The sequence below is a fragment of the Giraffa tippelskirchi genome, chromosome 10 (genome assembly GCF_054371585.1).
Source record: "Giraffa tippelskirchi isolate mGirTip1 chromosome 10, T2T-mGirTip1v1.2.pri, whole genome shotgun sequence".
NCBI lineage: Eukaryota > Metazoa > Chordata > Mammalia > Artiodactyla > Giraffidae > Giraffa > Giraffa tippelskirchi.
Genome location: NC_137284.1, coordinates 11,672,443 through 11,686,971, shown reverse-complemented (window position 1 = coordinate 11,686,971; position 14,529 = coordinate 11,672,443). Strand labels below are relative to the sequence as shown.

Sequence of the window (14,529 nt, the reverse complement as noted above, 5' to 3'; positions counted from 1 at the left end):
CCAGAAGATTGGAGGAGACTTCTTTCACTTGTATGATGCGGGAGGTGGGAGTCACACCTTGCAAGGGATCTTGGGGAGACAGTGAGATAGCATATGTAATGAACTCGAGCTGTTATTCTTACTCTTATTGTTGATTTCTCATCTAGAGAATCATTCCTTATGGTTCTCTGAAGAACACTTGGACAATGAGTTTCACAAACTGTTCATTGCATCACCTTTAAGCCCAGTTGCTGATATTTACTGTTAAAGAAAAATAACTGATTGTGTTCTCACATTTTCCCCCTTTATCAGCTCTGCTATTGGTCCTCTTTCACTTCCCTCAAGGTGATCATAATCCAGGGCCATTCCAAAGGGACCAGGCACAGGTAACCGTGGACATGTGGCCATTCTGAACACAGATGGAAACTGCAAGGTTTAGGGGTGTGATTCAGGGTGGAGTGACAAACTTGAAGTCAATGCCTTTCACCTCACCCTATGCCAGCCTTTCCCTGCCTCCCTGAAGAGGAAGCCCTTCACTCCTCTTGGCCTCCCAGCCACACCTCTGCTCTTTTCTTCATCTGGCCCTCCCCATTGCAGGTTGCCTCTTCATCTGTCTCCATGACTTTTGGTGGGTTTATCACCCATCCCTCTATCCCTGGGGTCAACTACAGCACCTGGTGCAAAATATGTGCCTGCATGCTTAGCTGTGTCTGACTTTCTGACCCTTGGACTGCTGCTCACCAGTTTCCTCTGTCCATGGGGTTTTCTAGGCATGAATTCTGGCACAGGTTGCCATTTCCTTCTCCAGGGGATCTTTCTGACCCAAAGATCTAACTTGCATCTCCTATGTCTCCTGCATTGCAGGCAGATTCTTTACCCGCTGAGCCCTCAGGAAAGCCCATAGAAGCTGCTCTGTAAATTTGTACTGAATAAAAAGATGAAGAAAGGCAGGGGGACACTTCTTTCACTGATGTTTCTCTTGCCTGAGTAAAGACCCCTACTATGCATTGTCTTGGGGTATGTTTTCTACTTTATCTCTTCTTTTCACTTTCTTCCATTACCTGAGTCTCCCTGCATCTCCGACCCCTACTGTCCTGAGCTTAGAAATCTAGCTAGGATCTCCAGGTTGAAAGATGTGATACTTCTACTCCCAAGGTGCCAGTCCATGAAAGCTCAGAACCAAATGGCTTGAAACTCTGGCCTTGGAAGAAGCTCAGAGAGGCTGAACGCTCTGTGCACCCTGGTCCACTGTGTGACATGAGTGACACCTTCCCCTACAGCACTGGAGGCCAAGGAAGGGGTGTGCTTGACCCTGGAGTAGGGGGATGGCTCAGGGATGCACAGGGGCTGTCACATGGGAAATGGGACTGGAAAGGTCATAGCAGGTGTGGGTGGCAGAGAGCTGGTAACTGAGGTGGGGGGACAAAGGAGAACCATCTCAGTGTGAGGCACCTCACCCAGAACCCCCTTGAGCAGAACCCCAATGACAGTGTTCATCTAAGATGTGATGAATAGAATACTTTCATTACCCCTCCTAATCCCTCTGAATGAGGAGGCGGTGGAGTTGGCATCATCGTAAACTCCTCCCTGATCTAGACCAACCCCCAGCCACTATCCTTGGGGCTGTCTCCTGCCAGCTCCAGTTATTCTGGAGGAAACTGTCAATCATGTTTGCTGCTGGGCCAGGGCCACATGACCATGTAAAGCCACTCATAGGACCCTATGACCCTGCCAGGATAGTTGATCCAGGGCTGGACATGGGATCTTAGGTGTGCCATTCAGAGCACTCCCTTGAACCCTGATGTCTCTTAGCTTCTTTCCTTATAAATTAGATGCCTTGGGAATATAAAAACCCTGGGGCAGGTAGCTTTGGACTCCCTCACTAGATGTAGAAGCCTTAAGCAAGAAAGTTGTTAGGCTAAGACCATTAAAGAAGAGAGAGGGGAAAGAGCGAGGATGAGAAAGACTGAGCTGAAGGTTTCTGATTTCTTGGGTCCAGTCACTGTGATCTTTCTATCTGCTCTGGTTCCTATGTACAGGATCTCCAGTGTTCTTCCAAAAAGTCTCCCCTTTCCTTGAAACCAGTTGGACTTGAGCTCCTCTCACTTGTGGTTCATACTTGGTTTAGATCCTCCCTAATTATTATGCACCTCCCAGACCCAAAAAGAAGCACCCATTTGTGTTAGCATCATTAAGAATGAAACTTTTTGTTCTTTACTGAGAATAGGGTTTGCAGAGCACCAAACACAGTTCACCAGCATCGCTGGGCAGGAGTGCCCTAGTGTGAGCAAGTGTGTGTTAGGAGTGGCCTGATTGAATCCTGAACCAGTCCAAGCATTTACACTGCCTGAGCCAGACCAGTCCTTTTATTTTTTCAACCAAAAACCGAGAAGTACTGCCACAGGAAGACATCACCCAGGATCCAGGTGTCATGACAGCTAGCTTCTGTGCCCCCTTGAAATATGCTATGACAGGAGTTTTGAGCCTGGAGGAGTTAGAGACACACACCAGTCAGCCTGAGTGCTTTCCTGCGACTCTCTCCTCAATATCCAGACCTGGCACACTTCTTGGTTTTATTTCCCTCTTTTGGTAAGTATCCGGTGATTTTCTCAGCAGCTGGGGATATGAGGGTTCATCCAAAAACGAAAAGGGCCAAGACATGTTGTTGCCATATGGCAGGAGTGTGGGGAGGGGAGGGCTGGGATTTTGGAATTATCAAATGAAAGTAATATACAGAGGAATGATAAGCAACAAAGTCCTACTTATAGTGCAAAGAACTATATTCAATATTTATTGATTAACTAATGAAAAAGAATATATATATTTGTATATGTACAGCTAAATCACTTGTCTGTGCAGCAGAACTTAAGGCCACACTGAAGATCAGCCACACTGCAATACAGTTTTTCAGAAAAGAACAAGAGTGTCCCCTGGTTCTCCTCACACTCTTTCTTTCCTTCTGACTCCTGCTCTTTCTCTGCAGAGAATGCCTGTTCTTCTCCTGGGTTCCAAAACCAGCTCCTTTTTTTTTTTTTTTAACTTTTTATTTTGTTTTAAAGTATCGCTGATTAACAATATTCTGAGTTTCAGGTGGACAGTGAAGGGATTCAGTCTTACATATACACTTATCCTTGTCCCAAAGACACCCCTTCCATCCAGGCTGCCAACTTACACTGAGCAGAATTCCCTGTACTATACAGTAGCTCACTGTTGGTTATGCATGTTAAATGCGTTCAAAGCAGTGCTCACAACACATTCTTGAAGACTTTGCTCAGGCCTTCTGAGAAACTTCTTTGGACCCACACTCAGCCTTTGGCCACTCTAGGCTTAGCTGGGTGACTTATCTGGTCTCCATCCCCACTGGTCGGTCCACAGCCCTCCTCACCCCTAATAAGTCCCCAGGGTCCCTTTGCAGAGCACCGTGGGGTGCCATTTGCATGGAACCCAGGGCAGATTTGCCTAGGCCCAAGCAGGCCTCCTTATGGCGCCAGATTCAGGGGTTTTAGAATTACTGCAATTCCCTCTCTTCCTCAAAGCCTTCTTTGAGCCCAAAAGTCTGCTCTGAACTCCCACAGGCAGCTGATGTGAAGCCTCCCTGCTGTGTCAGGGCTGAGCAGTCACTGTGCACCCTTTATTCACCTTAGCATCCAACCTCCCCACAGAGGGGTCAGGTAGCCCAACTCCCAGAGTAGGAACTGGGACTTAGCAAGGGGAAGTTGCAGACAAGGTCTAAGGTAGACAAGTAATTCATTGTAACCAGGACTATTTCAAGAAGGAAAGGGAGACTGTTAATAATTATGGTGGGACAGGACACAGGGACTGCCACCAGCCAACCCCCCTATCACATGCCCTATTTTAGGGATCACTAGAGCTGACTTTCCGTGTTCCTGCATCTGAGGGCTCTAGTTGAACTGAAGATCTATGAGGGAAGAAGCCCCTAGTGTTCCCCTCTCCTTGTGACTCCCACCATGCCATCACGGAGTGCTGTCGCCACATTAATTTCAAGAGGATGCATGTCCCAGACTGTCCTCTACTCTCAAGTGGTTGATTTTGTGGGAGGTGCTGGCCCAGCCATAGGGGTTCAGCAGCCTCTGCAATGGTGTGGCTTGGCAGGCAGAGGGTGCCCTCCTCCCAGCAGTAGTCCAAGGGTTCCTGCAATCCCCAGTTTGCAGAATCAACCCTCAGGGATGACCCCTCACCTTGATCATGTAGGCTTCAGGGGGCACTGGCTAGTCGATGCCATTGATGTTGAAGATGACAGGAGGCAGGGTCTTGACAGCATCACATGAAACCACATACTGTTAGAGAGAAGGAGAGAGGTTGGCCCAGAGGATCCTTATTATGTGGGGAGACTGGGAGTGACCCTGTGGCATGTCCCTTCGCCTCAGAACACTTGGTCTTGGCATTCATGAGCTTGTGGATGTTGGTGACTTCTTCTGTTAGGCCAGAGATCGATGATATCCCTGTGACCAAAATGGCCTGACATCCATGAGAACAAGCAGCAGCACTCCCGTTCATGCTGATGCTCAGAGACAGTAGGACAAAGCGGGCATCAGGGTCATGCGGAAGGCTCCCTCACAGCTGCCCCCTGCCTGACTGTCTCCTGAACACAGCTTCATCTCTTGCGCTGACTTTTCCTTTGCTCTGATCACAGCACCTTCCTTGACATCCTTGAATGCAGTACTTGAATACACCAGGCTCTTTTGTACCTTGGCACAAGCTGGTCTTCCTTCCTAGAAGAGCCCCCTCCTCTTTGACTAGCTACTTTCTCCTCACCTTCCAGATTCCAGCTTAACTGTCATGGTTTCAGGGAACTCTTTCCCCTGGTGTATATCAGTCTCCTGTCTTGGTCACTTTCTGTAGGCCTTTCCTCATGTCTGGTAGTGGAGGTGATTTAGTCACTAAGTCATGTCGGGCTCTTGTGACCACATGGACAGTGGCCTGCCAGACTCCTCTGTTCATGGGATTCTCTAGGCAAGAATGTTTGAGTGGGTTGCCATTTCCTTCTCCAGAGGATCTTCCCAACCCAGGAATCGAACCCAGGTCTCCTGCATTACATGCAGATTCTTTACCAACTGAGCTATAAGGGATGCCCTTCATGTCTAGCATGTACCAAAGTGATAATTCACTTTGTGTGTGTGTCATTTTTTGTACATTTGCCTTCTTAGATGTGATGGAAAGTTTTATTCTAATCATGTCTCTAAAGTGCCTGGCACACAGTGGATGCACAATGCTTGTCTGTTGGATGAGTGAAGAAAGACTGAAAATAATGAGTGAAGACCATCCAGAGAGCTGTATCTGATGTCTCACCAACAACGGGACAAACGCACAGTGAAGATGGAGGTTCCCTGTGGCAGCAGATTCTCATGGGGGTGGGGGAGACCGGCTGCCCTGGGAGAGGGTATTTCTGAGCAGCACCCCCTCACTGGGCTCAGACACTGAGACCCTGACCAGGTGATACCTGACTAGACACAGAACCTCAAAGGACAGGTAAGCTTTTATCTGAGGGAAAAACACAGAAGCTCATCAATTATTGCCTCTCGTTCTCAAGTCACTCCGGGATCCCACCTTCCCAATTCTCTCAGTTATAGCCCCTGCCCCACTGGGTGCCCAGGGACCTGGGGTGTCCCTTTTTATGAGTCGCTTTCGGGTCCCAAGACTGTGGCCAACCTCTCTCCACTGCTGGCTGGCTTCTCCCTAAGGAGACCAGTTTTCCCCATTTCTTCAGGACTTTCCCTGTTTTTAACTGACATTTATCTGTACTGAGAAGTTCCTTGGTCTCTTGTCTCCCTGGACAGTTGGTCATCTTATCACAGCTCTGTTCAGGCTGAGGAAATTCTCCCTGATCCTCTTTTCACCACACTGTCTAGTCCTCTAACCATGCTCCCCACCTCACACTCAGGGATGCAGTCCTCCCCCAGCTGCACAGGCCTCTCTGGACCCTGTGATGGACCCTGTTCAGAGCCCTGGTCAGGAGGCCTGTGGTGATTATGAACCCACGGGTGGCTTGTGTATTTACGTGTTTCTGTATTTGTGTATGTGTGTGTTCATATGTGCCTCTGTGTGTGTACTTGTGTGTCTCTGGCTGGTATGCACGTTTATATGTGCTTGCTTGTGTCTTTGCATGTGTGTCTGTATGTCTGTCTGTGTCTTTGTAGGTGGTGTCTACATCTGTTGACTGTGTGTCTGCCTGTGTCCATGTGCAGATGTGGGGGCATTACTTGGGGTGACTCTCAGAGGGAGAGGCTTACTGGTTCATGCTTATCTGCACAGTGGCGAGATTGGGACACTGGTACCCAGTTGAGCTCTCCCTTGGAGTAACGGTGGTCCACCCCACCAAACATCACCACACTGTCCTCCGGCTTGCATCTATAGAGAGAAGAGAAGGTGGAGTGGATCCTTGAAGGACAGTAACAACAGCACTGTCTGAGAGCTGTGCTTGTCCACCCATCAAGGCCCTAATAAGGTCCCCATCTACAGATGCAGAGATGAAGGCTAGGAGCATTTGAGAACCAGATCGAGGTCGGTTGCTGGCTAATGAGAGGCACAGAGGAGGTTAGAAGCCTGGCCACCTGGCCAGGCTCCATCCATTCAGTCTTCAGAAGCAGCCCTGGACCTCCTGTGACCTGAGTGCCCAGATACCCTCAGAGGACAGTGTGCTGAAGGGTTTTGCCTTTCCCCTTGGCCAGCGTGTAGTTTTTCAGAAAAATCAAGGCCTTAAAGCACTAAGGGTGTGGCTTCAGGTCACCCAGGTTTGGCTTCACTGGCCCGTGACCTGTGCTGTCCATTGGGCCCCACACTCAGCAGGGCCCCCGCCTCTGCTCTCCTTGTCTTGAAATTCCAAATATTTGCTGAAAAAAGGAGTCCCACACTTTTGTTTTGGGTCCCACTCTTTCATTTTGCACTGGCTCCTGCAAATTGTGTAGCTGCTCCTGGGTGCCCAGTGAAATGTTAGTGAGGAAGGAAAGATTTCCACCATCCTTCTCTTTCCTTCCATGTTAAATTCATGAGCAAATCTTACTGCCTTTTCTTCCAACTCGTATCCTGACACATTGCATTAGTCTTCCTTTTCGCTCACCCCCTACACCAAGCCCAAGCTCTTGTGCCCAGGAGAATGGTTGTGTTCCAATAAGCTTAGATAAAAGCCAGTGGTGAAGCCAGGTGGGGCCCTGGGACCATAGTTATTCTGGGTTAGATTATCTCTCAGGATACTACTGTATCAATTGCTGCATAATTTTCATGCAACTGAAAGCATCTTAAAACTAATTTGGAGAGAGCGATTGTCCAGCTCACACTTACTTGCTCAAGTAGAAGGCAAAGACAGGCTCAGAAAAGACACCATGCGACCACAAGTTGTCAAAGACGGGGATGGTAACTTTGATGCCGATGGAGGGAAAGGCCAAGCCCAGGATTCCATCAATGGGTAAATATACAGACCCGTATTCCTCCAGGCTTAGGTCAAACGACTGTTCAAGGCTAACAAGGTTCCCGATCTGTGGGCGAGAAGAGTGTTCCCACATAAAGGTTTGTTAAGTGGGTCTAGGCTTGGGCTGAGGAAGAGATGCCATTAGCACTGCAGAGAACTGAGGTCTTTCTGTGTCCTCGGTAGACCTCAGATGCTTAGACTGAGCTGGGACGGGAATTTGGGTTTCATTTATGTGGGTCTGCGGATTTTAAAACATTTGGTCCTTGAAAAACACCGTCTGAGTGAGTCAAATTGGCTTCATGGCTTCTGTATGGGTGGGGCAACCAAGAGTCAGACAGGACCCAATGGTGCCCCCTTTTGGGCAAAATGAGTAAAGAGCAGGAGAGCCTTCTCTGGTGTCTCTATGAACTGATGACAGAAATGGACTGCACTGATGGTAATGTATTTTGAATTCTGCATCTGCCCAGAAAGAGAGAAGTCCATTATACAATGTTGCTGGCAGGGTATGTGTGTGTTTGTGTGCGTGTGTATGAGAGAGAGAGAGTAAGAGTGAGAGGGAAACTACTCAGGTACTTTGGCGGAGTCAGGCTATAGGTTTTACTAGACTTCCAAAGGCCCCATACGTGGAGAACACACTTACCAGGCCCCCATACATCTCTGTCCTGCTGCATATCCACCCCGGATACCTGATTGCTTGACTGCACCCAGGGTCCCCAGATCAGTTTAATCCTTTCCCCAAACACCCACCACCAGCTTCAGTCCTGACAAGCCAGCACAGCTCCACTGCTTACCACATGTGTGACCTCAGCAAAGCCCTTGCTGTCGGCCCCTCAATTTCCTCATCTGTATCATTAGCTAATCAACGCACCTGCTGTGTGGAGTTGTTGCAAGTTTAAGCAACTTAATACCACGGCAGTGCCCGGCACAGTCTGAGAATATAAAAGTTGGTGCTTTTTTCTCACTCCCAGCAAAATGAACCCTGAGCTGCTCATGGGCAGAGGAGCTGCAAGTCCACAGCCCAAGCCACTCTCTGAGTGAGCTAATCCATTTGTTTGTGTGTCACTAAGGAGACTGTCTCCCCAGGGACAGGATCCTGTGGGTAAGATGGCCAGTATCTATGGGAGTTAGGGCAGGATGGTCCTGCCAGCTGGTCCTGTATCTGTTTTGTAAGCAGAGGTCACTCCATAGTCAGTCCTGACTCTGCTTTTGTTTCCACGTTACCCAAACGGTGTCAGAGCCAAGAAATCCCTGAATTATCCCAGATCCATAGAAGATGGTGATAGGTTGGCCTGCTTTCCTGAAGTTGGAAGAATTTTGAGGACTGACGGTGTTGTGTATTTCTGTAGACACAAGAGATGAGTGTCAACCAGGTGCCAAGGGTGGAGAAGGGAGAGTCAGGGCAAGTAAAAGTTGGGTGGGTTGGGGGTGTTTGTACTCACAACAGGCTGGACTTTCACAGGTGATGGAAGGCACCCACAAGTCAGCTGAGCCTGTATCAAAGGTGACCCGGACCTCCTGAGGGGGTGTTCCAAAGGCGATGTTACCCACGTAGGACACCTATGGGGAAAGGAGGGGTGGGTTAGTGCAGATCTGGCTCCCCTTGATTCCCACACTGCTGCCTCCCTCTGGGTGTCACGTGTCTCCTGAGATCACTTTCCAACCACCATGCAGCTCACAGCCTTTGTTCTCAGAGGTGCCTGCAGTTGATATTTTTTACTGCGCTACGTGGTATGCAGGATATTCACCCTGTGACCAGGGTTTGAAAAGATATCTCCTGCATTCAAAGCCCAGGGTCATAAGCCCTGGACCTCCAGGGAAGTCCTGGTGCCTTCATTTGAGAAGCTCTCCAGTCTCCTCTTCAAACCCAGCCTGAGCACCACCTTCTCCAGGAGGTCCTCCTTGATCAATCCCAGCCACTCCCTCTAAACTCAGACCACATCCCATAAACACCTCACAGGTAACCCTTTCATTTGACATATTTTTACCTTTGTCTATCTCTCAGGGTAGCCTGCACAATCTTGAAGATAAAATGTGTCCTTTTTTTGATCTAATAACAATATCCACAGTGTTAGATCCTTATGGCCTTACACAGGATAGGGCTTCAGTAACTTTTTACTGCTGTGATTCTTGCATATGTGGAAGCTGAATTCTTCTGCCTGGGGATTCACACTTGCTCTGCAGTTGGCTTTATCTTTTGACCAGAGATGGCTCACCCTTCATCTGTAACTGAGTGGCTCACTTAATTCAGAAGGAACAATCTCCCTCAAACTAATGACACATCTTTGACACAGAAATGGATGTTTACCTGCCACCTGGTCATTGCTGGGCCCAGTCGCCACAGACCAAGGGTTGTAGATGAGAATGCCTTCTCCTCTGGAATGGGGTCCCTGGTGCCCAGGGTTTCTGCCTCCTGCAGGAGCCCCAGCCTCAACATCCCACCTGCCACCTCCAGATGAGTCCCAGTGCTAGGCCAGAGCACCAGGAGGCGCTGTGGAGAGCCATCCTCCCTACAAATTCACATCCAGAAAGTACCTCAGGGGGTGAATAGCTATTTTGGAGTCTCTCTTGGATAGTCTGTAAGCTTGTTCCTCCAGGAAATTGTTCAGCATGTTTTTTTCCCTCAGGGATTCTCGCAAGGTCTTTATTTTCCTTAGAGGCAAACTTTCACCGAGGATTAGGAAAAGAAACAAAGGAGAAGATACAATTAGTTGTCCGTGTTAAGGTATAATTGTCATTGTAATGGCACTGTGTATTTTCCAAGCATTCTTCTGAGTGTCACCTTATTAACGGAATGCCATGCAAATACCATGGCAAAGATGTAGGTTTGAATACAGGTTCTGTTGTGTAACATTAGGTAAGACCATTTGGATTCTCAGCTTCCCCCTGGGTAAAAAGGCGGAATGTAATGATTCCCACCCTCCATATAGAAAATTTGGGAGATAAGTGAAGTGAAGATAAGATAATTGAAGATATGATGACCCTGATATAGACTAAATCTCAACAAAGACAGCGGTTAGTATTGCTATTGCCATTCCACTGTATCCTTCTCAAGGAAGCTCAGGGAGGAAGGTTGTACAAGAGGATCATTATCCTATTTTTATGGGGAAGGAATCTGAAATTCAAGGAGCTTGTCACGTGGCTGTGGTCACACTGCTTGTCAGATGTAAAACAGGATAGAAGTAGCTCTTCCAATCTTTCTCCAAGTAGAAATGGAGCAGAAGATTGAGAGAAGAATCCAGGAGATAGGAAACAAACTAGGGAAATTAAGAGGCTAAAGAAGAAAGTATGAGTCAAAATTGAAAAATTAAAAGAAGAGAAAACAACACGGAGATATCTGCACTCACAGAGACTTCCAAAGAGATGGAGAGATAAATGAGAGAGACACAGAGATGCAGGCACAGACATATACACACTGAAGTAGAGAGAGAACAGAGAGGACACCTAGAATAAAATGTAGAAAAATGCTATTCCACAGGAACACACATAGATTTGCATAGGTTGTGCACTAAACAATTGCAAGGCGTTCCATTTTCAGCAAGTCACCACATGCTGGGGTCCCAAGAGTTGTGCAACCATGCAAACCTACACCTCGACCCTTGGGACCCACAGTTTTTACAGCAAGGTGCAGGCATGGGTGCTAAGCTGCTTCAGTCATCTCCAGCTCTGTATGACCCTATGGACCACAGCCTGCCAGGGTTCTCTGTCCACGGGATTCTCCAGGCAAGAATATTGGAGTGGGTTGCCATGTCCTTCTCCAGGGGATCTTCCCAACCCAGGGATCGAACCCGCATCTCTTACATCTCCCACATTTGCACGCGGGTCTTTACCACTAGCACCACCTGGGAAGTCCAAGGCAAAAGAAGCGAGGATAAGTACCTATAGCAAGGTACTTGTCAATAAGTAAGAGTTGAACTTTAAGACTATCAGGGAAATATTCCATTCCTTTCTAACCCAGAAAGGAAGATGATGCCGCTTACAGGCCCCTATGCACTCTGAGAGGGCCACCAGCCCGAGGAGCACAAGCCACTTCATGCTTCTTTCCTGACTCCAAGTACTCAGGGAAGGTTTTGTTCTTTAGCATGCAGTATTGACCAGGAGCTTCTAGTTATATGTGCTCTAACCTGCACTGATTGTCCCCTTTAGGCCACTAATGGATCTGATAAAATACAAAGCTCTTGATAAAATTTTTATCTCCATCCTTGTCCTTGGGGAATGGACTTAGAAAATACTCAGAATACAGAGAATTCTACTGTGATCTCTTCCTGGAGGCTAGACTGGAAAACCAAAGTGAACTTCATGGACATCTAAGGCGTGGAGAAACTTGCCAACTTGGAGAAAATAACTGCTAAGAATACCATAAAAATGAATACTAGGGGCCATGCTAGATATACATGATGTCATGTGCTCTGCCTAGCCACTTCATGAGGTATGGTTTGCTGTCCTCGTTGGAGAGCTGATTGCTAGGAGGAAAAGAGGTCAAACGGAAAAGAGAAAAATTTGGAGGCAGCCCAGGGACATATGAGTGGGTTTAGGTAGTGGGTCTAATGGCAGAGATTAGGGTCACCTACGATGCCAGTCTGCATCAAAGATTTAGGGCAAAGCAGTATTTCAATTGCATGATTTCAATAGTGGAAGAAGTGCCATATGCATCCACAAGGCATTTTATGTCATCCAACAAACCTACAAGGAAGACATGTGTGCTGGGGTCTGAGTTAGATGGTGGAACGTCAAAGTTGATCAAGACACAAGTGGTCTTTATCTTAATCGAGCTAGCGTTCTATTTCTCACAAACTCATGGTCCAGGAGGTGAGAGAAATGACACAAGGGCCAGGCAGCGATGCTCAACCGTGGGCAGCGCACGCCTTTCCACTGGGAGCAGCCTCTCCTCCACTTCAGCCATGCTGGAGAGCGGGTCATTGACCATGTTTTCAGGAGAAGTCAGAAGTGTGGATATTTATGTGCAAGTTCATGATTTTAATGTTAGCAACTAAGTTTTATCCCTCCAAAACATAGTGGGAGCCGTGTCTCCACCATGGTGGGCTGGATTCAGCCTTCAGTCTATGCAGGTTTTTATTTCTGGCCTAGAGGTAGGAGTGCAGTGGGGACAGAGAGGGATTTAATTCAAGTTGGTTGATTTAAGATGAGACTGAATGCATATCAGATATGTTAGTTTTCTGTCTATTTACAAAGAAAGATCACCAGGGACATATCAATCAATGAACTTGATAATGTCAATTTGCTGAAGATAAATGGATATATATCTGGTGTAAGTCTCCAGTAGGGTCCATGCTATGAAAAACTTTGACTGCCAAACAAAACACACAAAAAGTAATTTTGAAGTGTGTTATCAATCAAAGAAGGCAAAGAAAACCACTCAGGGCTCCAACCCAGACTGAGATGAACAGGGCTATCTGTTAAGCTGTGACTGCAGCCAAAGTAAAGACGATACTGTTTCCTGGCTCTTTCAGGACTCCCAGGGCCTATTCCTGCATGAGATCTATCCTGGGCTGTCTCTTGGATACAACAACAGGGGCCTGGTCTGGACACCAGGTGTGTATAGATGGGGCACAATGACTTCTCCCTCATTTTTGCAAATTGTTTAAATCCAGTTTTGGTGGTTCAGTCCCTACAGAGGGAATATGACAGCATTTAACATATGACGCACCTGTTTGCTCTTTAACTCAGCAATTCTACTCCTATGGATCTACCCAATGACACACTGGTAAAAATATAAAAACCTACATGAACAAGCTATCTTCTGCACATTCTTTTTAAAATCAAATATCAGCAACATACCTGAAGTGACCATCCATGGGGAAATCTGCAATAAGGCAAAGGGCATCCCAACACCAGGGTATAATGTGGATGAAGGAGTATTGGAATGGGTGACATTGTCAATTATGTATTTAACTTTTTTAAAAAAGAGGGTCCAATAAATTTCTTAGAGTTTGTTGCTTCTTATACACATGTATGTCTATTTTTATTTTGAAAGAGTAAAAGAATTAGCCAAAAACTATTAAAATGTAATTGATTGATGAGGGGCAGGGGAGTGAGATTTTTCTTGTTTTATACTTTGATTTGCAGCCGTGAAAATGTGTTAGAGAATCAAAAAATAATCATGTGTGTCCAAATTGAGAGCAAAGATATGGTGGCTAGCTGCACGTATCAAAACATTGCTTGAGTTCCTATAAAATTCAGAATTAGGACTCTACTTTCATAGTGGAATATCTTCTAAGGACAAAAACAAACAAAAATATAGCCCCATACAAAACAAAGCAAAAGGAAAACAGAAGCAAAAATGCAAAGAAATCTGAAACTATATCCAACAACCTATTGTTGGTGATATTGCTTCTGTTATTGTGAAAGTGTCATATGTATGTTATAGGTTAAAGCAAGTCAGTAATTAATGCAAATGTTCTGAAGTAAAACTTTTAGTGGTTAGAGAAAAGAGTTTTACACAAAATAAAGAAGCTTAAGCAAAACCCTGCAATCTTAAAACCTGAATTGAAAGAATAAGTTTGTACCATCAATTGCATTCTTTTTTAATTTTTATTAAGAATGTCTATAGTTTCTGCTCTGACCACTGAAAAACCTAGAATCAATGAGAGCTTGATAACAGTGACTATCTTGGAGTCTAACATGTGGCCTCTAAATGCATTTCCCACCAGAAGATTCATGAATTCTTAAACAGATGGCTGATTTCACGCCTGAGTAAAGAAATGCACAATATAACCTTGGGACTCTTGAAGGACCAGAAAGTTGAGGGACTTGAAAGACCAGTGGGGACTGAACAGAAAGTTTAGAAATCCATACGGAGAAGACAAAACTGGGATAATTTTAGCATTACATCCATTGATTAGAACAAATTAAAAGTATAAAAAATCAGAAATTCAAATACTAATAGAAAACATCATGAGAAACGCTGGGCTGGATGAAGCACAAGCTGGAATCAAGATTGCCAGGAGAAACATCAATAACCTCAGATATGCAGATGACACCACCCTTATGGCAGAAAGTGAAAAAGAACTAAAGAGCCTCTTGATGAAAGTGAAAGAGGAGAGTAAAATGTTGGCTGAAAGCTCAACATTCAGGAAACTAAGATTATGGCATCTGGTCCCATCACT

At 46.3% G+C, this 14,529-nt stretch overlaps 1 pseudogene; it reads right to left on the bottom strand.

The window, feature by feature from the left end:
- Positions 1-2,317: 2,317 nt before the first annotated feature.
- LOC145522748 (pregnancy-associated glycoprotein 2-like) lies at positions 2,318-11,437 on the bottom strand (annotated as a pseudogene).
- Positions 11,438-14,529: the final 3,092 nt, after the last annotated feature.